The sequence below is a fragment of the Solanum dulcamara genome, chromosome 2 (assembly GCF_947179165.1).
Source record: "Solanum dulcamara chromosome 2, daSolDulc1.2, whole genome shotgun sequence".
NCBI lineage: Eukaryota > Viridiplantae > Streptophyta > Magnoliopsida > Solanales > Solanaceae > Solanum > Solanum dulcamara.
In genome coordinates, this window is record NC_077238.1 from 57496783 (window position 1) to 57512777 (window position 15995).

Here is a 15995-nt window from a genome sequence, read left to right on the forward strand (position 1 = left end):
CAATGGAGAACAAAAATCTTGAAGCTCTTGACCATTCTTTGTTGGAAATGGACAAGATGAAGAAGACAGAGAGAGAAGCTCCTAGGGCTTTTAGAGAGAGAGTGAGGGATTGAAAATGATCTCAAAATGTGTTAGGGATGATACATATATAATTTGGGTAAGTTCCCAAATTACCCCTTCTTAAAAGTTTTGAAAATAGGCTAAAAATGCACCTGGCGCGGTAGTGGCGCGTTGCACCCTTGCAGCGCCAGGATGATTACGTCTAAAACCTGCACACCTCGTAGTGGCGCACCGCGTCAAGGACAAAACTACTGAGGCACATTCTTGGCGCGATAGTGGCGCATCGCGCCCTTACAGCGCCAAAGCCAATATTTTGTAGCTTCTGGAAATTGGCTTAAAAAACCCTGCACACCTTTTAGTGGTGCGCCGCGCCAGAGCCCAAACTACTGAGGCATGTTTATGGCGTGATAGTGGTGTATCGCGCCACTGCAGTGCCAAGCCCAGTTTTCCAACAATTGCAACCCAGGCCTGAAAATCTCTACTGTGCTAGTTCATCTTAGGATCGCCATACCTTTCAACTCCAAACTCTAAAATTTACATTCTTAGTGGTGTTGGAAAGAAGACTCGATGACCATTAATTTAAATTGGTTGTGGGCTACCCAGATTGTCATATATCAAAAGATAGGGTCGTTAGAAGTCAACCCCTCATGCAGACTCCTCCTCAAACTCAGCCACGACGAACCTTCTGGCTTGATTTGATCCTAGGGGTCCTTCATGACCCACATCACCTCTAACGCTCTTTAATTACTTAGGAACTCACCCTAACTCATGTGAAAAAATTTCAAGTCCTCCGGTCCGAGTCTACACTCATGTGAAGAAATGTTTGAATCTTAGCGAAAAATTTTTTGGGGTGTCACAAAAATGCAACCCCCAAAAAACGGAGGGTCAGTACGATATATGTACTGAGTATATAAGCATAACATAACTGAGATAACAACTGAAACAAGAATGCAAGAAACCAAGTATAATATTTAATAGGGTACTGTACCTGCACCTCACAAAATAAAGTCATGTATACCATTATCACATATCGTATCCGGCCCACTCAGGGACTCGGTGCTATAAATACATCATCTATCATAATAGGCATATATATGCCATTAGCGTTGTGGAACATACAACCCGATCTATGTATATAACAACATATGCTGAGGAACGATGGCCCAATCCTCATATCATATAATAATGTCGAGGAATGATGGCCCGATCCATCTATCATATGATAATACCGAGGTATGATGGCCCGATCTGTATATCATATGATAATGCTGAGGTACGATGGCCCAATTCATATATTGTATGATAATGCCGAGGTATGACAGCCCAATTTATATGCATATATATCATTTAATAGTGCCAAAGAACGACGGCCCGATCCACATATCATATAACAATGCATATACGTGCACAGAAAACTCTATAACATATCAAACATCCCTCAGGTATCACTATAAAGTATATTCAAGAGCCCCTAGGCATAGGAGATTACACATTCCATCACTATTCAGCTTATAGAAGGCTCGAGGGTCGTAGTTTAACTACTTTAAGACCCTTATCATTCAAAAGTGAGTACAGGTCATGAGTCACATCCAGAACCTATAAATGGAACTGTCTCTAACTTATATTATACATCATTTCACTTACATAAGCCATTTCAAGAAAAAGGAGTGATAGGCTTCACGTGTATTACTTTGTATCACGTAGAAGGCTTACAAGACCATAACTCAACCATCGCAGAAGTTCTAACATCAAGAAGTGAATAGGATTAACGATTCATGCTTGGGGTTCTAAGAATGGAACTATCCCCACATTACATATAACAACCACTTATGGCTAAAACATGCCAAGAGAAAAGAAGAGTTAAGCTTTTCATACCCATCCCTTCCTAACGTATGGAAGGCTTAAGAAGCCTTAGTTTAATTACTGTAAGAATTCTATTATCAAGAAGTAGATATGAACCGTGAATTACGCTTGGCATATATGAGTATATTTACCCTCAATCTCATATCATTCACTACTTAACTTGAAGATATGCCAAAAGAAATGAAGAGATAAACTTTATGTACTTACACCAAAGACATGCCAAGAGAAGGAATAAGCTTTACATACACTACTTTTTAGCATATAGAAGACTTAAGGAATAGGAGCTTAACTACTTTAAGAGTCTTAACTTTCAAAAGTGAACATGAATTATGAATCATGAATCATGTTCAAAGCTCATGAATAGAATTACCCCAGAATTCATGCACATATCATTTGTCACTTAAATCTAAGACATGCCCAAAAGAAAAGAGAGATAGGCTTTATATACCTCTTACGGGTTACTTTTTGTCACGTTTGCCTCATCGTCCTTTGAACCTATTTAACATGGAAGAAATACGAACATCAATAACCCTTGATTTTTCATCATCTTAAGTTGCACACGAGTATTTATAGAACTTATTTCCTCATTAGTCTTCTCAACTAGTTCTTTAGTTAGTTAAGCATTACCGGAAATCGGGTAGCACCTCCTCTATAACCAGTCCTATCCGAATTTCTAATAACATCCCTAATCACGACATCAAACCAAAATTAATATCCTGCAGCATATATATAAGCAATTTACATCAACATTGCACAATACAAACTCCAAATGACTCACTCAAAGTTACGATATCAAAAATATGGTTCCTAGTCTCTATTTTGCAAAACCTTTAACCGTACGAAGCGTAGGGTCATGTGGATGCAACCAAAAGCTCCCAAACATCTTTTAGAATACTTTTATGCCCTGCAACACACCACCACACACCTTCAGCAGCACTCACACGCACAATGCCTCATTTTGACTACAATTTAACTATAACGACTTCAATTTTAGATTGTTTCCAACATCAAGCATTTCTATGATAATTTCACATTTCCAGCCACTTCCACAACATATAATACACTCCATACCAAACCATAACCTCCAAATTGAAAGTAAAGACCTTACCTTACCCGAAATTGGCCAAAACTCACCAAAACTATCAAAATGTGAAGTCTGGACAGCCTATTGTATTGTATTGTCTCTTAGTTTCGAAGGGGTAATTGAGGGAAACAAGATTTTTGGCCTCAATGAAATTTATATACATGTGTCTTAGGGTCGTATTCAACTTTGAATCACCCCTACAACAATTTTTTACAAAAAGATATGCCCAAAATACCAACAGCAGTATGTGTAGGATTTCCAAAACAAAATCTGGGCAGCACCTCCCCTATACTTCACCACCCTTTTTCGAGCAGATAAAAGAAAAACTGGGTTTTAGAGGCTAAATAAAAGTTATATACCTATGAAATATCTTTCCAAAACATCTTGAATCACTCAAAAAAAAAGCTTTATAAAAGGAGTTATACTAGTATTACTAACAACGGTCCCATTTAAAAAATGGATTTGTTAACAAGAACAAAAACCTCCTCGTTGCCCCAACGATAAATTTTATGTTGTTAAACACCATTTCTTAAATGAAGAATACCTTATACACTTAACTTAAAGAATGAAATCGAAGGACTTACCTCTTCTTGGCAAAATTTGTGGCTGCCTCTAGCCTTCTCTCTAATTTCTCTAAGTTTTCCAAAGTGAAATGATGAAGAAATGAAACATTTTCAGCATATTACACATGTATATATCCCTCCTTTAGAAGGTGACATATGGAAGCCCCCTAGGGGTGACACATGGCAGCTCCTAAGATGCCACCTCACCCATGCCTCCAACCCAAAGTTGCCACGTGGCAGCGTGGGTTCCACCCCAAGTAGGTGAGTCACCTACTTGCTTCAAGTGAATGCATCACCTACTTGCTTCAAGTAGGTGCGTCATCTCCTTATTTCTCTTTCGTGGTTTCATAATTTCGTCTTACTTTAAAAGCCTATGTATTCCTTGCTAATTAAGCTCTATGTGTACTCAAGTAGCTTAGTTATATAAGACGTCCAAGCCAGTAGCTTATGCAAGTAAGTCGAGTTTTACGATTTGTTAGTTGGCCTCCAACTCTTTTTAAATACTTATAACTCTATTTCCAACCCTCACTATCACGGGGTATCACATCCTCCCTTCGTTAGAGTTATTTGGTAATGTGATAGATAATAGGGATCACATGGCGATTTTCAAGGTTGTTCCTAGTGATAATAGTGAAGAAGATAAAGACATGGCATACCTAACTCACAGGTTCAAGAAGATAGTGTGAAAGCAAGGAAGATTCATGAAGAAAGGGAACTCAAGCAGGTCAATTATTGCTACTGATTTATGTCCCAAATATGAGAAACCATGACACTTTATTAGAGATCGTCCCATGTACAAATTGGAGTACAAAGACTATTTGATGTCTGGAGGTGACAAGGATAAGAAGAGGGACCAGGTCCCTAAAAAATTCAAAAGAAGAGCTGCAGCATATCATATAGTGAAGAAGACCCTAGCTGTTTGGGGCAACTCCTTAAGTAAGTTAGAGGAATCTAAACATCCTAAAGATGTTTCCATGTTGGTTATCAAAGATAATGACGATGCATTCAATTCAATGTTTGCATTCATGGCAAAGTCAGATGATGAAGATGATGAACAAGTGAGTGAAGGAAGCAGTAGAAAGTGTTGGTAAATAGATAGTGGCTGCTCAAAGCAGATGACTGGAAATATTGAAAGCTTCATCTCACTCAAGGCACTTTAAGATGGAGGTGTCTCTTTTGAAAATGGCAAAAAGGGTTATATTCTTGGTATTGGAAAAATAGGAAAAACTCTTGAACACTCAATTGAAAACACATATTAAATGAATGGGCTTAAATACAATTGATTGAGTATATCACAAATTTGTGACAAGGGAAATGAAGTCATATTTCTTTCTAAAGAGTGCATTATTACAAAATTTACCTCTAAAGATGTGATTCTAATTGTTAAAAGAGTCAAAAATATGTGTATGGCAAATTTGAGTACTATACAAGGAGAGGATCTCAAATGTCTTAGTGATCAGAGTGAAAATGCAGAGTTATGGCACAAGAGACTTGGGCATGTCAGTACTTCATTGCTCAACAAACTTATATATAGGGACTTGGTTCGGGGGTTGCCAAAGATGAAGTTCACAAATAAAAAGATGTGTGAAGCTTGTGTTAAGGGTAAACATACCAGATCCTCTTTCAAACAGAAAAAACAAGTCATCAAAACAAGACCTTTGGAACTGATTCACATGGATCTATGTGGACCAGTTAAAATTCAAAGTAGATGTGGAAAGAAATACATTCTGATGGTTATAGATAATTTTTCAAGGTTCACTTGGACCATGTTCTTGATAACTAAGGATGAAACTTATGATGTACTTATGATATTTGCCAAAATGATAAAAACAAAGATGAACTGCAAGATTGCTGGGATTAGGTCGAACCATGGGACAAAATTTAAAAATGCTAAGATGGACAATTTCTATGCTGAAAATGGGATACATCACAACCTCTCAGCCTCTAGAACTCCTCAAGAAAATGGTGGTAAAAAAAATAACAGAACCCTGATAGATATTGCTAGAACTATGTTAATAAACTATGGCCTTTCAAAGAATTTCTGGGTAGAGGTAGTGAATATTGATTGTTATGTTATAAACATGTGTTTGATAAGATCCATTCTCAATAAAACACCATATGAGCTACTGAACAACAGCAAGCCTAAAGTGACTTATCTAAGAGCTTTTGGGTGCAAGTGTTTTGTTCTCAACAATGGTAAAAATAATCTTGGTAAGTTCGATCTAACAAGTGATGAAGGTGTGTTCGTTGGGTACTCTACTTCCATGAAAGCATATTGAATTTTCAACAAGAGAACACAGTGCATTGAAGAGAGTGTTCGTGTAATTTTTAATGAATCTGGTAAACTTAAGAGATTGAAAAATCAAGATGAAGATTAGTTGAAAAGCTAATCCATTTTCAGAGAGACAAAATCAATGACGAACCATGATGATAATCAAAATCAATATAACGACTATCTTCATTTTCCTAGAGATGTAGCTATTCTTAATGAGGGACTTGGTTTGGCTGATAGTCCAAAGCAAAGTAATAAAGCTCAACCATAAAGTGTTGATGATGGTGACACAAATGCAGAAGTAGAGGCAAGTCATCCTGAATTAAGAAGGTCAACATGGAAACATCAATCCTCTCATCCCATTGATAATGTTATTTCTCCTTTAGGTGTTCAAACTAGATTTGAACTGAGAAATATGGTGGCATTCTCAATGTTCATTTCCTCCATTGAACCCAAAAATGTAAAAGAAGCATTAAAATATGTTTACTCTATGCAAGAAGAATTGCATTAGTTTGAAAGAAGCAAGGTTTGGCATGTGGTTCCTCGACCAACTGACAGAACCATCATAGGGACCAGGTAGGTCTTTAGAAACAAGCTTGATAAATATCATACAATTCTCAGAAATAAGTCATAATTGGTGGTTTAAGGATACAATTAGGAAGAACACATTGATTATGGTGAGACTTTTGCACCTTTGGAAATGATGGAAGCAATAAGAATACTCATTGTATTTGCTACCTTCACGGGTTTCAAGCTATACCAAATGGATGTCAAAAGTGTCTTTTTGAATGGCTACTTGAAAGATGAAGTCAATGTAAAGCAAAATCCTAGTTTTGAAGATGTAGATCAGTCGCATCATGTCCTTAAGTTGGATAAGGCCCTTTACGGCTTGAAACAAGCACTAAAAGCATAATATGAGAGGTTGTCCAAGTTCTTGTTGGAAAATGACTTTATGAGAGGCAAAATTGATAACACTTTGTTCTTGAAAACAAGGGAAAGGGACTTGCTAATAATTCAAGTATATGTGGATGATATCATCTTCGGTGTAACATCAGAACTAATGTGTGATGAATTATCAAGTCTCATCAGAAGTGAGTTTGAGATGAGTATGATGGGTGAATTAAGTTTCTTCCTGGGCTTACAGATAGAGAAATCTTTAGTAGGGACCTCAATTAGTTAAGAAAAAACATCAAAGAGATTCTGAAGAAATTCCAAACGGAGGATGACAAGCTTATTGACACTCATATGGGGACAAGCTCCAAACTGGATGCAGATGAACCTGGTCATGAAATAAATCAAACCATGTGCAAGGGTAGCATTGATTCATTGTTATATTTGACTGCGAGCAGACCAGATATTGTGTTCAGTGTTGGAATGTGTGCTAGGTTTCAAGCAAGGCCAATAGAATCTCATCTGAAGGCTACTAAGAGAATTCTAAGGTACTTGAAGAAAATATGGGACTTGGTCCTATATTATCCCTCAAGTGATTTATTTGAACTTGTGAGTTATGTTGATGAAGATTATTTAGGATATCAAGTTGATAGAAAGGGCACCTCTAGGATGGATCATTTTCTAGGAATTCAGTTGCGTTTTTAATAGTTGAGTCTGAGTATGTAGCTGTTGAATCTTGTTGTGCAAGGTTGTTATGGATCAAACAACAACTCAAGAATTTGGTGTGCTTACAAACACTATTCCACTTATGGGTAACCACACCAGTGCTCTCAATATGGCATAGAGTCCAGTTCATTACAAGAGGACCAAGCATAATGATGTTAGACATCTTTTTGAGAGACAATGTTGAAAGAGGGAAAATTAACATGCAATTTTGCAAGATTGAGGATCACATTGTTGATATCTTCACTAAACCCCTGAGTAAAGACATGTTTGAGAGGAATCGAATGAAGTTGAATTTGTTGAAAAGAGCTTAAATGACCAAGCTTAGTCTTCACTCTAATATATTGACTATGATGAGGAAGCAAGTATGCTATTCTTTAACTTGGTTTACTGCTTGCCTTTTTAATGATTTCGAAAGGAAAAAAATATAGGTTGTGTGTTGTATGGGCTGTGTGCTATGCTGTGTGTTTTAATGCTGATGGAACCAAATAAGGAGTGGGATCTGACTAAAAAGGGGAAGTAACAGTGATAGGGGGAAGTGTTTGTGAAAAGGGGAGTGTTGGTTGATTATGGTGTTGATTCTGAGAAACTGATAAGCTTTTTGCAGTTGAATTTGTCATCATCAAAAAGAAGCAAAATTGTTAGATAGTATTTTTGATGATTTGAAAAACTGGGATCTGGTGAGGGACTTGATGTTATGTTAGAATTGAATTATTTTGTACAACTGAAAGTCACAGCTAACAAAATAGTACATTGTCGGTAACCATTTGTGAGTGCTCGGAATGTGCCAGTGTGGCAGGACTCCTGCCAGTAGAATTTCTCCAAAAGGACATGGACATCCTATATTATGCCTCATCTATATTGACACAAATAAGCCTTCAAGAAATCATCTCTCCCACACCAAAAAAGGCAAGAACTCTCACTCTCAAGTAATAGAAATGCAGGAACAACAATGGAGCTCAAGATTGTCATTTTGTGTTGTTTCTGGGTTTTATTTCTTTGCTGATTTAAAAGGAATTTGGTGTTTGTATTGAATCTTTCTTGTGCTGATTTTGTAATCTGTAGCTAGAGTTAGTTAGGATGAGTTATTTTGAAGTCTAAATTAATCTGAGGGGATTAGTTTAGTGGAAAACAGAATTGTTGTTTGGTGGTTGAAAATTCCAGGTATCATACTTAGGGGGAAGAGATTAAGAGTTTAATCCTTGAAATTGCAAAAATTTGTAATCATTTGTTGCTCTTTGTTTGATAGTGGAATCTGAGTGAAATCTTGTGAAACAGATCGTGGTTTTTCCTCCTCCCCTAAGCAAGGGGGTTTCCACATAAAATATGTCTTTACTTTTTTTATTATTTACTTTTCTTGTTGTAGTTAAGGACCAGGTTGATAGTTTACTGGAAGAAGGGTATAGGCCATCAGGTCACATTCTGATGTGGTGACTTTTATCTGAAAAGTGAAAACTTATTTTGTTCTTTGATTCGTCTAATCTTCTCTCTTTTCATGGTTCTTTACTATTGAAGAATACCTACCCACCTAATTTTTCGTCTACTCTCATTTATTTATTTATTTGGTCAGTTCAACTACGTATGTAAGTTGGTATCATTCAATTTTAATTCACACTACATGTGACCATACGAGAAACATGTTGGCTCATATTCTTCCACCAAATCCACAAACTTCTAAAGATTTGCACACTAGAGACAAATCAAATGTTACTGACAACTAACATTGAACCAAATTATGAACCCTCCAACCGAGAGATTGTTACTCTTATCACTGGGGTGTTTCGTAAGCACTACTAGTTTCCATGGAGCTCTCCTGCAAAGGAGTCTCATGTTACTGTTCTATAACATCACGCATCTTGGATTTCTTCTTCTCCTTGAGAATCACCTGTCTTGGCATCACTTCTAATACAAAATTTCCGCCGTTCCATAAGGATGCTGAGACGTTGAGTATTTGGTATACCACATGCAACTTATATGAAAGAAATAAGGGCACTGTAAGTGCTGTAGTTGCCACTGTAAGTATAGCCTGGAGCAGAATAAACATTACTAACCGATTCTGATCACCAAGCAAACAACTTAAAAACCGCCACATGTTGTTCTCTTTTTTCGCTTTCTTGGAGAGCGCCCTGTCAATTTATCAAGTTACTAAATTGTAAGAAACCTCAACAATTGAGCAATTCGGATAAAAGAACAGAACCAGCTATAGAATTCTGAATCCGCCATTGTGACAAGGATGAAGAAAAAAAGAGGTACATAGACAAAAATATATAATGCTACCATAATTAATTACCTGTAAGAAGTCATAACTTCAGGGTCTCGTAAGAGTCTCCGTCGACATAGGACCTCTACAATGAGGTAATAGAGAACTTGCCAAAGAAAGTAAGTAGCTAATGGAACAAAAAACAGCCATTTCCAAAGGTACGATTGGTTTTCTACATAAGGCCATGATGCTCTATCTGGAGTACCCTCTGGATGCATAGCTCCAAAAAACACAGGATCCCACCACTGTATTGTGAAGAAAACCAACCCTGATAATCATAATTATATTCTCAGAGGTAGATACAACTCTATAGCCCAAAGTTATTTCCCAGGCAACACAAGTCTTGTAAAAATCTTCCAAATCCCAGAGTCAAAATTTGTACTTTTCTTTTCCAATTATTACATAGAGAAGGGAGATGGGAACATGTCGTAGAAGAGGTTGCTACCTACGGTCCTTTCTCCTAGTGTATGCGGAGGGCACGGGGTTTGCACCTTCCTCCTAGTGTAGGGGACCTAGAGGTAATCCAGAGGGTTCTCGGCAAAAAATTACATTGTATATATAAGGTATTTTAAATAATATTTATGTCTATATATTAATTTTGAACCTCTTGAAAAGAAGATTAGAGATTGGATTAGTGGTTGAGGGGTTCAAACCTAACCTTAGGTTCCAAGTTCAAATCTTAAGCACAATTTTTTCCCGGAACTCCCTTAATGGAAATCCTGGATCCGCCACTGCTCACCAAGTGAGCTTCCCCCAAACCCAATGTTGAATTAAGAACTTAATTCATTCGGCCCTTATACACTATTCTCTTTTTCAAGGAGATAATCCTCCAGAAGCAATCTTAGCTTTGACAAAAAAACAGATTTAGTTATTCTCTAAGATTATATTCCAAGACCAAGAGTGAGAGAAACAAAATACCAAAATGGACATCCAACACGAAACAAACTACATTCGACACACTATATTGCTAATCTAAAACAACAGCCATAACGGAAAGTGCTGTGATTTTTGGAGAGAGATGCAGACAACAAAATAAAAAATATGAATGAAGAACTTGCTCACATAAATTTTATTACTCGTAAGTCTTTATATACACACATAACAAACGTAGTAGAATCCTCCTACAGCTAAATTAGAAGAGACTCTTACTAAAACTAAGACATTGAATATTCTACTAAATCAACTATTAGACTCCTCATATAACTAAATAACTAATTATTCTAGGGAATTGTAGCAGCTTGACATAAAATGAATTGTAGTCAAGATTGTTTCTCAAAACAAGGCACTCTGTTTTAACATTAAGAAAAAAAAGTTCCTTTGGAGCATATAACCATACATTGACTTGTGCAGTAAAGAGGCTAAAATTCTACAGTAGGAATCCCACTTACCAGGTAAAAGATGTATGAAGACACTGACAGTTTTATCAACTGAACTAAAAACTAAGCTACAGCGCCAAACGATTAATGCCCATGCTAATGGACCCTGCAGTTGTATTTAATTTAAGAGAAATAATTAGGACTTGAGAAGTGAGTGGTGAGAAATAAAGCTTTGTATAAGAGACATACCTTTGCAAACGAGAAACAAACCATGAAAAACCTCTCATTTGTAGGAAAAGCCAGAAGCATGATTATAAAAATTGTGTTTGCATAATAACAGAAGTCCTACAAAACAAGAAGAAAATACAATAAATTAATCATTTCCAGTAACCTGCAATCAGTTCAATTATGGTACAGTACGGATCTATATTGAAAATCAGCAAGAGATGTGAAACAAATAATAGAGTGGAGATCAATAGCACATAAAGTTGAGGAACAACAAAAGCAAACTCAAAATGTGGAAGCAATTCAATATGATGCTCTAGCGCTGGCCACAATAATTGCCCTTTCTCCTGTCGGAACCAACCATTTTTTTTTCCATTTTAATTTGAGGTATGTGTTCTATATATAACACATTTACCACACAACTCATGAACGCTTTAAAATAGGCATTATACATCAATATGTCTTTTAACTCGGTGTCAGACATCTATGTCTTTCAACTTTGAGTGTGCACAAATATGTAATTAAACTTGTAGATAGGTGGTTAAGCAAACACATATGTCCTGCCTGCATTTTGTAGGGTCTTCATGTAAGACTCACGTGTCTATTTATTCAACTATATACAAGTTTAATTAGGTACTCATACACATCCAAAGTTGGAAGACATAATAGATATAGTTGAGGCCAAGTTCAAAGGACAAGTTCATGTATTATGGGTTTAAAATAATTGCAAACCACAACTAGGGAAATCTTGTTGAATAAGTGAAAATTGTGAGCACACAACGTAGGTCTCCCACTTGTTAAAACAAAAATTATGAGTATGCTTATCAGAAGATAGTAATGCCATTTCTTGAATCTGTAGTAGATCCATTGAAGAGGTACAAAGGTAAGGTAGAACAAACAGTAAACATACCGAATATCCTGTGGCCCAACCGCAATTAGGTAGTTGGGTAATTACAGAAGAATCATGAAAAAGCAAATACTCACTTGCACCCAAAATAAAGCAAAATGCCCCAAAGCCAAGAACTCTCAAGAAATGAGTCACCTGCAAATTAATTAATTAATTAGCTGCAACTTCATAACACTTACACATAGAAGGAGTGAATGAATATTGAGTAGAACCTTGTTAATAAATGGTTCATGTTCCTCAGCACGTTGGGCGATCTTAACCGCTTGTTTGGACAACAACTGTCTTGTTTTCTCCTTCGTTTTCTACAAAAATATTATACATCAAACATGGAACAAAGTGATTAAGGAAAAATTTCACACACGCAAATCAAAAACTATCAATTGTTCATTTAATAACTCTACATGATCATAAATTAAGTTTTGTATAGGTACCTTGGATCGATCTTTTAAGCGCTGCTTTACTTCCCCAAATGAATCTCCATTGTAATATTCCTGCATGGCTTACACCTTTTCTTACTCACTGCTGCTTATAAATATAATATTATATAATATAAAATAAAAAAGTGTCCTCGTATATACAAATGACTCACATATATCATTTTCCTCTAACAAAAGTGAAATAATTAATTTTAAATTTATTTTTAAAAAAATTTTATTAAAAAAATAATACATCTAATGGAATATTTGATCCTTCTCACATATAATTTATTTTTTTTGACTTTTTTGATTCAACGGCTAATTTAAATTTATTATTTTGATGATCAAATTTATTCATCTCACTAATTTTCTTGTGAAATTTATTATACATGCCCCAATTTATTTTATAGATTAAACAACTAAATTACAATATAATAGTAAAAAGAATTATTTTTAAATTACAATATAGCTGCAATTTAATAGTTTTAATTTTTTTTTACTTTTTTTTCCATTCACATTTTTTTTATTTCTCTTATTTTTACTCTAAATAATGAAAGAAAAAATAAAATAAAAATTAGAAACTCAAATAATGATAATCAGAGAAGTCAAAAAGTTATTAATGTGTGAAAAGGATTAAATATGCCCCAAAACTTTTCTATAAAAATATTCATGTATGGATATATATATTATTATTTTTTTTTACTTTCACAAAACAAAATATACCCCCATACATTAAAAAATTTAAAATTTAAATTAAAAAAAAGTATTTTTTTCACTTTCTTTAGATGAAAAGTGTATATGTGAGCCAGTTTTGTAACGACAGAGAATATATGTGAGCCGCCTTTATAACTGTGGAGTATATGCCAGTCATTTGTGTAATGATAGGGATATATATGAGTAACTTTCATAACGTGGATATATCAGGTCTACATGACAAAGTTGAGGCGTATATCAAGACTTTTACCCTTTATTAAAACTATTTTGTAGAGAAATGTGTTGAAAAGAGAAAGTAAAGAGTTAACAAAAAATACTCGAAAATAATCAAAGTCTTAATACTTCTTTCAACTTTTGATAACGATACAGAGTAGCTACTTAATTTTAAAGAAAAATCAAGAAATCTTTAAATTAATCTTGAAATACTTAAAATAGAAAAATATTTTCAAAACTCCAAATAACGGGTACGAGGTTCTCATTTTCATTTTACGAAGGTATTAGCACTTAAAGTGTCTGTTAACATACGATTATCCGATGAATCATTCATTTGGCTAAAACTAAAAACTTTGAAAGTATTTACCTATTTTTTTTTGCTACCACAAGGAAGGAGTATTATTTAGTTAATAGAAGGTTCAACTATACTAAAGTGGAACTAGACTAGACCGGTTAGTTCCATTCGCATCTCTGTCTAGTGCATTTAACACAAAGGGACTTGTTTAGCTCCCTTTATATCTCTATCCATCATATTGGATACAAATGAAGGAAATGCTTCAAAAATCTATATTTGGTTAGTAATAACTTGTGGATCCTTCGTCTTCCTTCCATAGTTAGCTAAAGTATCAGTACTAGATTAACCTCCCTCAGAATGTCCTATAGTGGCGCTCCGTCCAACTAGCGAAGTAAGGCCATACAATTAGCAAAAATATGTGAGTAAAGTGGGTTATTACCGTAAAAGGAGTTTAGTAATACCTGAAAGTCTGTTTCCACAAGTAACTGTGTCACGCCCCGAGAGGGTACCCTAAGCGTGGCCGGCACTCAGAAACCATTTCTGGCTTCCGAGAGAACCACTTGGTCTCATTTCTTATTTATTCATCAGCGAAAGACTTAAGAATACTAATGTGGGCTTATCATAATTAAAGGAAAAATAGATAATTCTTAGAAGAAGTAGTTTCTTAGGAGAACTACTCCGATTACATCATCAAACTCTGTCTATGAAGCCTCTAATACTCTTAGATGGTGCCAATGACATGTCCATGGCTACCTCAAAAGAAACATCACACTCAACAATAATAAAAGGATAAGGAGTTCCTTCGAATACAAGAAGGACTCACCAAATAGCTGAAAAGAAATGATCTTCAATGATGCGCCTGTTGAGGATCTCTAACACCTGTAGCTGCATCATAAAATGATGCAGGTCGAATGACGTCAATACGTGGAATGTACGAGTATGTAAAATGGCAGGAAGGTAAGGACAGATATCAAGAAACTCCTCTTAAGAAAACTCAGCTCAGAACTCAACATCATCTCAACATGAATATGTAATGCAAGTTTAAAATATAATAATAAAAATAATAGTAATAAGCAATGCTTACTCAGTTGGGAGTTACTCTAACCGACAACCATCACTTATGAGCTAGCGATGATACAATGAAGCGATGTCGTTGCCACATCCATCCAATACCTTGCCAGGGTAAAGGACATCACCATCTTGGATCCACTCATCAAAGTCCTCTTTTTGGGACTTAAGAGGCATAGCCTCCATCCTACGCTAGCTACGTAGTTCTGGGGTTTGAGTCAATTAAACTCTTACCCAACTCGGTGCTCAATACTACTTCCAAAATATGTGCTCATATTAAACTCATCATTTAGTCTCATTGGACTTTAATTTAAATCATCAAACTCATCTCACTTCATGTTCATCAATCATTATACTTCCAAAAACATCATTTACATCTCATCAAAACATCTTGCTCAAAATATCATTTGCTCAAATTCATTCAAATTCAACTCTTTTGCTCTTTCAAAACTCAATAAAATACATATATAGTATTAATTCATATAACTTCTTTTTATCAATGAAAATAATAAAAAGCCAACATCTTTACTCAAAACATGTGTAAAAATATTCATGAACATCAAATCAATTAGGCTTCATGGGAAAATAGCCATGAACAATAATTCCAATAATATGAGAGATAACAATAATAATAATATTAATGCATAAATATATCAAACTCAATAGAAGAAGAATTAATTTATTTAGAATTCAAGATTTGGATAAAACTCAACTATAACTCAATTATAATGAATTTAAATATTGGGCGCATGGATGAACTCAATTCAATGCTATGAAAGCCTTACATACCTTAAATTTGAAGGTTTACTTCGAATTGGAACACTCTTGGACCCCTAGCCTTTTCTTCTCGCTAGAGCGTTTTGTGTACTACCTAGAGTATAAGAATCACCGGAGTAGTATTTTTATACTACTAAAACTAAAACTATATTTGAGAAGTATATATAGAGAAGAAGTGCTTAAGAAAGCTTGATGAATAAAATGAGGAAATAAGGTGAGTATTTATAGGTGGGAAAAAGGGACCTAACAATAAATAAAATAATTATAAAGAAAATCTGAAAATTTAATGAAATATATTGATGTCATGGATGATGTTAAATGGAGGACAATTTATGTCATGAATGATGT

General features: G+C 35.2%; 1 pseudogene; it reads right to left on the bottom strand.

Moving 5' to 3' along the window:
- Positions 1 to 9224: 9224 nt before the first annotated feature.
- On the bottom strand, positions 9225 to 12661 carry LOC129871936 (glycerophosphocholine acyltransferase 1-like; annotated as a pseudogene).
- Between the last annotated feature and the right edge of the window lie 3334 nt (positions 12662 to 15995).